The 13007-nt window shown below is 33.1% G+C and overlaps 1 protein-coding gene and 1 long non-coding RNA gene across 2 annotated transcripts in view; both read right to left on the bottom strand.

Moving 5' to 3' along the window:
* Window positions 1-13007, bottom strand: part of LOC149483375 (BMP and activin membrane-bound inhibitor homolog) — a 61326-nt gene that overhangs the window by 30950 nt on the left and 17369 nt on the right. The window lies entirely within an intron of this gene.
* LOC149483376 (uncharacterized) lies at window positions 9150-12224 on the bottom strand. The gene is made up of 2 exons (XR_016316485.1): window positions 9638-12224; window positions 9150-9334 (listed from the first exon to the last, which is right to left on the bottom strand). It is a non-coding gene; the product is annotated as an uncharacterized LOC149483376 (long non-coding RNA).

The following is a 13007-nucleotide window of genomic DNA, read 5'->3' as shown; positions in this document are numbered from 1 at the left end:
TACCTTAAAGGAAATTGACTAAAGATTTAATTATTTATTTTCTCGAAGCCAATAATTAAAACAGGCTCTAAAAGCTTATCTGCCGTCCACTGCAACAGTTCTTAATTCCATTGCTCAAATCTGATATGAAATCTAGGTCTGTAAGCTGCACTGGATTTAAGTTCTTAAATTATTACAGTTAAGCTTCAAGTTCATGTGTAAAATATAAATATAGAGTACAGGTGATTTTGTTGGAAGCTCTAATTGAGAATAAATGCTGTGTTTCTCATTCGTGGCTTTATTTGCTGCTATCTTGGATTAATTAAGGGAATATGTGGAAACCAGGATTAAGGGCAAGTGGGAACGATTTTAATACATTGTGTCCATATGTGCAATATTTGTACAGAGAGTTTTATTACTTGAGCATTATTGAATTTTATGTTTAATTTGTAATCTAAATAAATACGTATATGTATTGAAAAAGTGTATTATTTCATTACAGCATATCTATGCCTGAATTAAAGCAAAAATGCGCAATGATGGTAAATTAAAAGAATTGACGGCTGACCACTACCGTTTTCTTTCTACGTTTTCTTAACTCTCAATCCAAAGTACTTCTAATCGAAACTATTCTCCACTTTCAACATCAAACGCTTTGTGCATTCAAAGCCTATAAATATACCTTTATATACTTAGCTTTTATCGAAACGCAATGTGCATTCAAAGCCTAACACAAACGTGACTCCATGGTTCGTGTGCGGCGTGTCATCGTAAATCCTGGGGCGCCATGTTTTAATTTGGCGTTCTCATTTTGAATCGAATTCAATATCGATTGGATAATAGTACAAGAAAGCATTTATCCATTATCCATGTATTAACATGGATAAATGCTTTCTTCATTTCTATAGGTAGAGTTCTTTTTGCAGATACGTAAAGTACCTATATATTGAAGAGTTTGTGGTGGAATTATTTTAGTGAAATTTTGTGTATTTTTCGGACCATTTAAACTGTCAAAAAATCATTGAGTTAGCAAGGGTAGGCATTTGGCAGATTTCTCTATTTATAAAATATTACTATTATTTTGTCTTCTACTTCTTGTAACTAGTTAGTTTGATGTATCTTTGTACTGGTATTACTATTAACTTTAATGAAAAAAGACATGATGGCAGTTGTTATAAATCATAAAATTATTGTAACGGTTATATTGACCATGATATCTACCTATTTAAATAAAGAAATCATTACTCATCCTACAGTCCAGCACACTGGAATTTTACTATATCATTTTTTATACAAATATATTGGTATAATAAAAGAACAGTACGCGAAATATGATTTAAGAAGGGCGTTACAATATTATTTATTATCGCACTAAATCTAATCGTGATGACAATTTATTTCTGTACCGGGATAATAAATCAAACCATGATTTATTAGTGGGTGGGCAATGAAAAATTGTTTTCGTATACACCGGGATTACTTAATTATGTATTTTGAATTTGATCTCAATGCGTGTTATAGACGTACCTTGAGTTAAGGTACAGTCATTCTGTCGAAAATATAATGTCTCAGTTTATTGGACAAGTGCTATAAAGATAGTGTTTCACGTGAGGTTTTACATATTCATTAGACGTACGTTGATATATTTTGTAGAAAGCTATAACCTATTTGTCAATGATGTATCATGTATATAAATAAGTAATGTGTTTAAATAACTATTGGTCGTTATACTGCAAAAGTATCGTTAACAAACACGGCATAACAAAAGATATTATGCAATCAAATATATGTTAATTATTTATACATAATCTGTGATATTTCCAATTTTTACTGCGTTTATAAATCCTAATAAATACCATCAAAATTAAACACAAAGAACTATCCAAATCTCATATACAATAAACAAAACAGTGCACATTCAAAACATTTATGATTTATCTCTTAATAATAATAAATAAATCGTCTCACAACATTAAAAATAAAAGGTTCTAAAAGTTAATAATAATTCACGATTTATCTCATACAAACTTCTCCTTAACTCATACGCAAATGTATTGTTGGCACGTTTGATAAACGATTTCATCTCAACGCTGTGACACAAACACGCTCAGCTATTGAGGGCTAATGGAGGTAATTTATTTGTGAAATTGATCGCCATTGGACCTTTGTTGTGCCAATTTCGGACAGTGTTGATGTATCGACCGCTCTCGTTGCTTAATTTTGTGGTGTGTATACGTAAGACTTTAAACTTATAGGATAGTGTAAATTGTTAACTATAATCATAGAAAGTAGATCGAAGAATAATTGATGATATTTATCAATTGAGAAAGAAATTGACCTATATGTGCCTATAATTATCCTACAACACGATACCTATGAATTAAAATAATTGAATTAACTATAATCGGCTTAGGCAATGTTTAATTTCCTAACATTAATAAGGTAAATCACGGTAACTCACAGTGATAATGTATTGCTTTTTTTTTCAAAAATCGGAGTGATTTGCTAGTCAAATAAAATCGTTCACATAGAAATAATAAGCCTTCACAAAAACTACTCCATGGTCAGTAGACAGGGCCTGTCTAAATAATTTAAAAAGCTTGAGGTACACAGGTTATATATATTATAATTTATAACTGTTAACCAGTTCGTTAGACAAGCCGTCGTTTCTAACTGTCTAGTTTTTATACTTAAAATATTCTATAAAATGAATCACTTAAAGTTATAGCACTAGTTGCTCGATAACTTGGAAAACCTGTGATATTTAATCGAAAAATGGAGACTTCCTGAAGACATGATTATTACCTACATTTGCTATCACTATGCTTTAAACAACACATATGAATTTATATTGCATACTATTTTAAAGGTCAAATTTTTAATTGGTAACACAAAAGTGAATAATTTTATTGCCTGTAAACACTGCATTATAACAAAACCTCTGCTTACGAATGTTCCAAGATAACACGTAACTAGCATTAGCCCAAGTGACAGACGGACAGACAGATTTATAAGCAAGACAACTGCCCTTTGCCCCTACATTTGTATTTAACTACGTATCAAATAATGCGCATAAAATGACTCACACAAGCACGACCTATGAATCCAATGCATTAATTCGCATTTATTAATATAAGTTTATCTACGAGAAATAGTGTTGTTCGCGAATCGATAAATTTCGTTTACGATTTGGCATGTCATCGATGCGATAGGGATCGCGACGGTGGCGCCAAAAACGGCACGCAATGAGGTCACCGATGGCGTCAAGCCAAGTGCATGCACGACCCCGCACTGTCTACATACAGATTTTATCGAAGTGTTGCAATATCCGTATTTCAAATACATATAAATAACATTTACATACGACACAATTTACTCAGCACTTTATTCGAACATAAATACGTAAAAGCACATTCGTAATTAAGCTATTTGCACTAGTTTTATAGTTGCCTCGGACGTTCTACGATTATCGTATTAACTTTACGCAGGCGCAGTGTCAATAAAGATTTCGAAATTAATCGTTGGGACAATACGTTATTGCAGTGGCAGACGGCCAAAGCCCGGTGGCGCCAACGTTGCGGACAATTACAGATATAGTTGTATGTAATGCGAGCCGTGAAATAAAACTAGTGATTAATACGACGCCACGTTTATGACGGATGAAATAAAGTGTACCCATTCTCAGGCCATTTTAAAACTTAATGGCTAATTATGAAATGGCAACAATGAGTTCATTTGCATTATTCCTAGCGAACATTTGCAGCCTATTTAGTAGAGTGTAGTCTAGAATTTATGGCGTATTGTCTAGGCACAAAAAAGGTCATTCACTGGCGAAAACAATTAACGCTAGCTTGAAAGACAGTGATGAGTGTAGTTGCTAATCGGCGCCCACGGCAGGAATGGGGTCGTCAGGCGACAAGCCAAGCGAAAACTTCGTTATGTCGATAAGTGAATAATCCCCAGTAAGTTACATTTAAACTTAGGCGCCTAACCAATTATGTTGTCGCAATTTTCCTAGTTTACATCTAATTTATGCGTCATTACTATGGCTTCGTATCTAGTTAGCATGGTGATATCTTGTGTCTATGTTTTCACTTATTATTTCTTGAATTTACAGCTTCGAAATTGATTTAAACATTGCATTTTATTACAGTTTATAACAGAAAATGTAAATTTGTGCATATACTTATTCTTCAAATTGATAAATACGTTCATTTTAAAATTCAACCCACCCGTGATTTACATTCGGCAATAACGCAAACACTTAGTTCTGTAAACATAGTCAGATATCAGCGGTGATGTCCTAAATATCGACAATGTTTACGTTTCCATCGACTATTATGTCTGTATCGACCGTGCACGTCACTAGCGGATGCTCGGCGCCAAGAGCGGCGCCGATTGCAAACAATGCGTGTCCTTTGCAAACGCTTTGGAAAAAACGCCTGTTAATTGTTATGTTAATAAGAGATTTTTATCAAATTCGCGTATTGTTTGCGTTAAAACCTGCATTTGAATATTAATAGAATGTGCTGTTTTGGTTATGTCCGGTGGGGTATGGATTCTTTGTTTTCTATAGAAACGCAAATTTTCTGAACAGAGAATATGTATTTAAAAAAATACTTAGTCTTTTTTCTCAATCGAAACTTCTGGACAAGTATGTGTCGGTTGCGATGTACCAATCAGTGGCGTGCCTAGGGTGTAAGGACTGGGCAAGCCCAAATTTTTCAAAATGTTTGATGGGTACCCTTTTCATTAATAAGATACCTACCTAGGTATACTGTGTAATTATGTTCGTTATAAAATTTATAAAAAAAACGTGAACATATTACCTACATACCTACTGAATCAAATCTTTTAAATTTTCACGCGCGCCCGCAAACAGTTGAGTCAGACGTTTATTATTAAAATCGATAAATGATATAAAACTGTATGACATTATATTATTAATAAAATTGTACAGATCATATTTTATATTCTAATTCAAAACGCCAATCTTTCTGAAGGAAAGATTTTATAACATCGGAATTATAGAAAGTAGGTGTTTGTTTTAGAATTCAATTACCTAACAGCTACTTTTCTATGGCAATTATTGATACCTACCTAATACAGAAAGGCGTTCTTGGCCAAATAAACACTTATACGTATTTCTTAATAATTAATACGTACATACCTATGAATACGATTTAACGATGAGAAAGCACGCTCCGTCATCCGTGGAAGAACTACTAAGTACCTATTTACTAGCAGGAATCGTAACTACCAAAATATGTGCAAGTTTCAACAGCTGGGGAAAGGTTTCTTCTAAGCAATTCTCATTCATGAAATCGTTCGTAAACATTACAATTAAAATTTCGTTTATGTGACTTGTACTAGTTTCGGTAATGCACAAATCGGGAGTTGGTTTTGATGAAGAAATTAATTGTTTTTCAGTAAAGTTTAATGATTTTACCTTTCCCCCGCTGAGCACAAAGCAAACCACCACAATTTACAACACAATCTGCTGTCGCGACACTTATTTTACAACAAAATTCGAAAAACATAACCTAAATTACACCGGTATATTCACCCGCTCAAACAAACTATAATTTAACAATAATATTCACGACGTTCGTTCGCGCAATCGTAACTATCTTCACACTGTTAAAGCCGGGCATTTTTTCCCTTAGAAATTGCTATAGAGTTCTATAGCTAGGTATGTATCTACTCCGACGAAATTTCATACGTTAGAAGAGATGAGCGCAAAGCCCGGTAAAAGCCCACGCGTGCAAGCGAGACACCGCACTGTTTATTATCCATCCAATTTAGGTTGTAACGTCCAAATAAAAGGTACGACCTTATTCCGATAGGAAGAAGGATGAAATTAAAAAGTTTACTCGAATTCGTCATTATTTTATGCTAGGCGTATTATACATATTATATTATATTATATTGTAGGTGAGTTTTCATTGAATTCGGAGCAGATTATGAATTGCTCATTGCGCGCGAATATTCAAACGTGAATATAGTTATTTTTCTGTCTCGTAGCGAATTTCTAAGGCAAGCCGGGCTTTTCGGCTTGTATGAACGTACCGCCACTGGTACCAATACACATAAGATAGCTATAATGTACATAATATATTCAAGGACAGATATTGAAATTATGTTCTATGAAAACGCGTAAATAATGATTAAGAATTTAATATCAACAACGATTTATTTGCAACAAACATTGTATGTAAGAGGTTATATAATACAGTATAGATTTAACAGCATGTGTTCCCCACTTTAGCACAGAAAAATAAAATGTTTTAAGTTTTAACATATAAACAAACCACGCTGTAAAGATATGTGTAAGCGGTTTTAGATCTCTTAAACGTTGGTACTAGAAATTACCATGTAATTAATTGTAATTAGCACATGCATACTAAAAGACACTTCCTAATGTGAATATGTAATTAGTGAAGCTAAATTTTAAGCTTTACTCACGGATTTTTCTAGGCAATTTACACTAATTTGTCTTGCACATGCCTGCCAATAAAATGCGTTTTCTTGCCAACTCCGAGACGCTTACCTGTAAACAATGACTTGTGGTTATCGTTATGCATTTTTAAAGTATTAGTAAGTGATTGTTTTATCAGTAAATAGCCAAATAATGGTGTTAATATAAAATGTGAAATATTTATACAAATAAACGTTTAATTGATTTAATATTTCTTCGCATTGGTCAATAATTTTTACAAAGAAAATAACAAAAAATGTAGGTAAAATATTATGCATTATGAAATCCCAGACACCATTCAAAATATAAATAGACATAAAGGTGCTGTACTGTGAGATGAAATTTTTAAAACATCCTTAAATGAAACAGGATGTTTAGAAATCCTTACACGCTCTGATTTTCTATAACTAATGGTATATTTAAGACTGTAGAACAGGAGCTAACGTGAAAAATGCTTCAAGATTGTGATTAATAATTTTATTGAAATGATATTAGTTTACCTATACTAATAATACATGCTTATGATAGTTTTTTAAATAGAGAAATGTATTTTTGATAATGTGTAATCCAATATCTTGCTTAAATTATACCAATCTGTCCCTTGAAAATTAAATAATGCGGTTAACCTCATGTAGTAAATAGATATAAATACAAATATTGCAGAATTGGTTTTAAAATCTATCATGCTTATAGTTGATACTTGATACGACACACGATATTCTGAGTTAGCTAAGAATAAATTTATAAAGCAGTTATTGGTTAATGCAAATGTATTAATTTGCATTGTTACAAATAATTGAAATTACAGCCATGGCGTTGATTGCAGTGGGATTTATTTAGATTAACTTGATAATGTTCGAAAAACATATTATTTTAATTAAATCCTGGCGCTATTAGCCATTTTGACATGTAGATAACATAATTGATTATTTAATTTGATACAATGTTTACTTTTCGCATTACGTAGGTAGCATTAGAAGCCATTCTGTAACAAGACATGATTTCAATTTCTGTCTCTGTAGAGGGTAGTTTGATTTGGACAATTTTAAACATTTTCTCATAACTGTTTTTATATGTATTTTCAACCAGTAATACAAGACTCTTCTCAAATAGTATACGATCTTTTAGGAAAAAATCGCTCATATAACATTATGGAATAAAAGTGGCATCCAGCTCCTCCACTATAAAAACCATCCCGCTAACGCACGGCAGAAGCGAGTGCTATTATTGTTTTAGTTTATTATAACGTATAAACAACCTTCTGATTTACAATCCACTCGCCGGTATAAATAAGCAGATGGCGGGTACGGTCTGCAGAATAGTTTGACGAGTTACATAAAATATTAAACGGCTTTATTGGATTATAAAGTATGTAATGGAATCGTAAATTTAATTAGCAGTTGATTCCAAATATTTTATGGTTGAAATAGGTTTCAGTTCAAGTGCTTTAATCATTAATATTAATAATTCCTGTTTTTTAACCTAATAACTAAATAGTATTAGTACAAATAAAACATAAATTATTACAAACACGTTGCTTTCGAAAACTGTAATATTTCTGCTGACGGTACCTAACGTTTTCGGTTTACATTCACATCTGTCGCCGCAACCCGCTCACCATATCCAAAACCAATCTAATAGACCTTCCAATTCCTTCCCAATGCATAGAAAGTACCATAAGTTAGAAGTAAAATAGTTCCAAGGAGGGGTCTTCATAAGCTGGTAAGTATTATCGAGTTACCCCTCACAGCGCCTTTCTAGCATGTTCTATTATTGACGGCATCCCAGTCAGTTTATAAATGGATTATATTTTTGAACAAGGTTATTACCACATGGTTGTAGACAGATTAATAAAAAAAAGTTCTTGTATTACCTAATCAGTTTGTCTGAAAAAGACAAATTCATATTTGTATCCATTTTTGCAGACTATGTGCTACTGAGCGTATAATAATTGATATTATACAAACATAATAAGAATATAGACCGGGAGAGGTATCTTACGAAAAGTAGGAAGAATACCAATTAATTACAGACGTCTTCTTTAATAAAAGATTTACGTTATCCTTTTTACATTTTCCAAAATCATAATCACAAAACCACAGAACAATAAAAACAAATAGAAGTGCGATAATGTCATAATTAGTATGAAAACCAGTGTCGCCAAACCAACACATTTAAACCGATAGTTATACAGTACACTACAAGTAAACTATGCCTTTGATTGGACAGCTTAATTTGAGTAAAAACTGACTTAGGTTATAAATTCAGCATTTCAATATGTACCCTAACGCACCATGTTACGGTTTATTTTAGTATAACATCTCTAGGTATATTAGCTGTTTTGTTTCTCATTGCACAGAAATTCCAAATTCGAAAAACATTCAGCTACTCCACAACAGAGGGCGTTAGTTTTCGATAGATATAACTTTGAACCTCAACACATAGAGATAAGGTTGAAATTTGTGTCACTCAACATTAATGACATTAACTTGATATTTATCTGATGCTATGCCCTGAGGGATGTCAGCCTTGTTATCGATATCGAGATATCGATAATTCACAAATAAATATTTTTTGTGTATTTTTTTTTCTTTCTATTATACGAGTATAGTATAATGTGTCACATTTTGGAGTATGTTTATTACTACTAAGTACGTCTTTTTATATTATTATTATTAAATAAAAAACTGAATAGAATAGTATTAATCTATATTTACAAAATACAAACAGAAAATATGCATTATTTTAAATCTTGGAACTGCCGTAGGTTTGCTGTATCGATGGCCTTTGTTAGACTGCTTAGTGCTGTTCGGCATTCAGTTAACTCGTCACGTTGCATTTATCCATTTCTCTTTTAAATTAGCCTCTTTGGGAAATCTGTAAATAAATTGGACTAATGAAAGCTAAGGAAAAATAAAATAAAATTTAATATTTATAATGTTTGTCTTTTCTAAAGTATCGATACTGTCGATATGCGCCACAAGCATCACTCAAGCGACATTCGTTTGTTTATTGCAATAATATTCCAGAAATTCTTGTTTGCTGTTCAATCTATAATAGTACTAATTTCTTACGGATTAAGGTTCATTTTGACTAGATATTTGTATACAATTTTGACAAATTACAAGCGAAGATATAACATAAAATATTATATGTAAAATAAATAAAAATAAGACTTACCGATGGTATGAAATGCCTCCATTGCTGATATTATTTCGTCTGCTATCATTTTTGCACTCTTATACCGAACAACACGTCCTAATTAATGAATAAATACGGAAAAAAGGTTTGACAGCTGACAACCGACTCGAATATTTTTCTGCGCACAACTGAGAGCAAGTTAGGTGATCTTACCTTACAAGTGACACGTGGGCCACGCCCACATCACACTTCTATCTACTTTACTGTTCTGTGCACAAAACAGAAGCAATTTATAATCACATGGATAAGAACTTATCATCAAGTTGTTTATTCTGCATCATATTAGTCTGGAACTCCAAAACAAACAAAACCTAATCGAATCGACATCTACAAGCGTTTATAAGTACAAAAAGACAATTTAGGTCATGCGGCTAAAGAAAATATATGAAGAGCATGTCGAGGACGCAGTACTCGTAATGGTTTTAACGCATATCGAAAAGCACTAAACCGTAAGTCTATTTATATTCCGTGTAACCACAGCCCGACCACAATAGATAACTCTTGGTAACTATTTAGGGTTCTCTTGTATTTGTATTTTGAATAAGTATTTCCCTGCTATTTATGGTATCTACATAATACGGCAAAATAATTGAAGGTTTAAATTAAAATGAGAGAAACATCAAGGCTGTTGTGATTTAACGCAAATATGAACTGATAAAAATGTAAACCTATGTAGTTGGATTGTATTTTGTTTTTCCTATAACAGTTGTGTTCGTAAAATTGGCAACGTGAATACGAAATAGAACTAATAAAGTAATGATTATTTAAATGTCATTCTCAATGTCCAATAGGTCACGCCCGCGTGACTAAGACTATTAAGGGAATTACACAAAGATTCCCATACTTGTGGGCACGCAACAGCCCAATAAAGTGATAGGGCGCGGCCCACGCCACGCCGGCTGCCAATCGTGACTCGAAAATAATAAAAACGATTATAGTCGCAAACTAGAAAATAGCGCTGTCTGTATAAAAGACGAATAAATTACCGATTTAATGAATAAATTATGAGCAACGTGGTACGCCGCGGGAAAAAATAGCGCTTAAGTGCGGCGCCGGCGCCAGCGGCAGCCAGGACTACGCGTGCACTTCACGCTAGACAATCAATCCTCACGCACAAGTATGAATCTTAATGCGTGCTTTTAAGATTCATTTTTATAACCTGATTATACAAATACAACGTTTTGCAACGTCCCAACGCGCTCATGCGACCGTAGCGTCATTATGATACTTGAAAGTGAGGAACAAGTAATTGTGAACTCTAGACGATGGGAATAGAGTTTAATTTGCGTTTCGTCACTATCTTCTCTTTCTATAATCCTCTAAAGGTAAGGGATAAAGCCTCTCAAAATGTATGGACCCATTAACTGCAAATTCTCCAATGTATTTCGCACAAAATGCATTTCTGGTGTACAATTTGTAGGAGTGAAATATAAATTTCATTAATTTTGCACTTCACTATTAAACCAGAAGTTCTCTTATTAATAATATTTTTTTCACATCCATCAAATCTTGTCTCAAAAACAACAGACTTCTAAGATTGAATATCAATGAACAAGCCTCTTCAAGCTGTGGTACAAGTATTGTTCCAAAACACTTCAGCATTTGTTGATGCATAATTTCGAGGCATGTACTATTGTGGGAAACAAAAGCCTCGCATTGAACATTAACATAGATACGTACTATCAATTTTGTGTGAAGATTTGAAATCTTCTAAAGTATATGTTTATTGTTTACAATTCAGCAGGTGCGTTTGAAAGATGAAAAACATAAATCTCAATTCGATAACAGATGCTGGCCAGCCTTACTTGTATAATATGAAATCCAGCGTTATTTGGAGCACGACGTTGTACTAACACATTATGTAATGTGTGTAATCAGTGCTATGTTTGTCTCTAGACACCAAATACGAGATGGCGGGAACAATCACAAAAGCTGCAGCCAAAACAAATAAGCGGCTGTAGTTATCTAAACAGACTCCACGCCCCTAATCCCAAAGGTACCCAAACCTCTCGCAGTGTTTTATTATCTCTCGGGCACCGCTCGCCGCTATCTTTGGAAGTTGTCCCTTCTTCGCTACAAAAACTACAATCTTATCGAGCGACACGAACTTCAACTTAGGCGAGCCCTATTTTTACCTCTTCGGTGAAGCTTTTAGCCATATCGAAGTCCCGTGAGATTTATAACTGCATGGATCAATTTACAGGTCGCCGGATGTCTACTTTAGGTAACGGAAACCTGTAAGTGCTTCGGGGAGGTAATTTTAGATTATTAAAGCAGAGAAATTGAAATATAAAGCATCTTTATCTTAAAAGTTGAAGCAGCGAAGGTATATTTTGATATATCTAAAAGCATGTCCTTAATGGCTCGGGAGAAATATTTAATCTTATTGTTGAGTTCAGAAGCACTCACTCAGAATAGTAAACTCTCGAAATCCATTTAAAATAATGAGTGTCTCCGGAATGTCAAGTAATGTAATGACAGGCTGATGGAGTGGCATTAAAAATGTCGTTGACAAGTAGGTCGTGAGTCACAAGTAAATATTGTTCGATGCAATCAACAATAGAAGAAAATAATTTGGAAAATCCAAAAGTGCACGCCTCATAATTTTTTTTTAATAAATATTTATTAATTATTATTTTTGTTTATTTAATAACAATTAAACCACATCGAATCAGACCCTGAAAAATGAAAGGGTTCTATTCCTGAGCATACTCAAGCGTAAGAGAAAAAAAAAGACTCGATTAGTAAAGTATTTCGGTCGCTATCGTGTTAACAAGAAAAAGGATCCGCACATACAGACACACGGACGTCCAAGACAGAACTTTTTTAAACTGTTTTTTAACTAGTTTAAATAACAAAAATGACATCAAAAATATCATGAACGTTAAAAATAGTGTTTTTTCTTAATATGTGTGTGTATGTATTATCTTACAAGTGCAATGTATGATACATAAAGACATTTTAAGTTTGAAAAATCAGATGTTTTGCGCGAAGTGACAGTAGTACCCACCTCAACGCTTCGCTTATGAGGCGTGCAATATTGTCATCTTTTTATTGATGAACACAAACAAGGCATTTTAAATAAAACCAATTGAGAAATATTTCTTTGACCCTTCATAAGTCGGAACTTCATCAAAATTTGTTTCTAAAATTGTGCTGTTTAGGCTTTTAAATAAACTTAACATAAATACTGATTTTTGTGTCAAAATCAATCTTGTCCACAAGATTTTGAATACATTATACACTATTAGATTTTTTAATATGATTGCACAGACAGGAATAATTGGTTAAGAATATGAAACAATAATTTATGTAGATAAGCAAAGTGTGTCGAGTGACTCAAAATGGC

Source organism: Colias philodice, chromosome 13 (assembly GCF_061535455.1).
Source record: "Colias philodice isolate Cphi_HAF_F1 chromosome 13, ilColPhil1 Martin Lab GWU primary, whole genome shotgun sequence".
Lineage (NCBI taxonomy): Eukaryota > Metazoa > Arthropoda > Insecta > Lepidoptera > Pieridae > Colias > Colias philodice.
The sequence above is the reverse complement of the archived record's forward strand: the minus strand, read 5'-3'. Positions and strand labels throughout refer to the sequence as shown.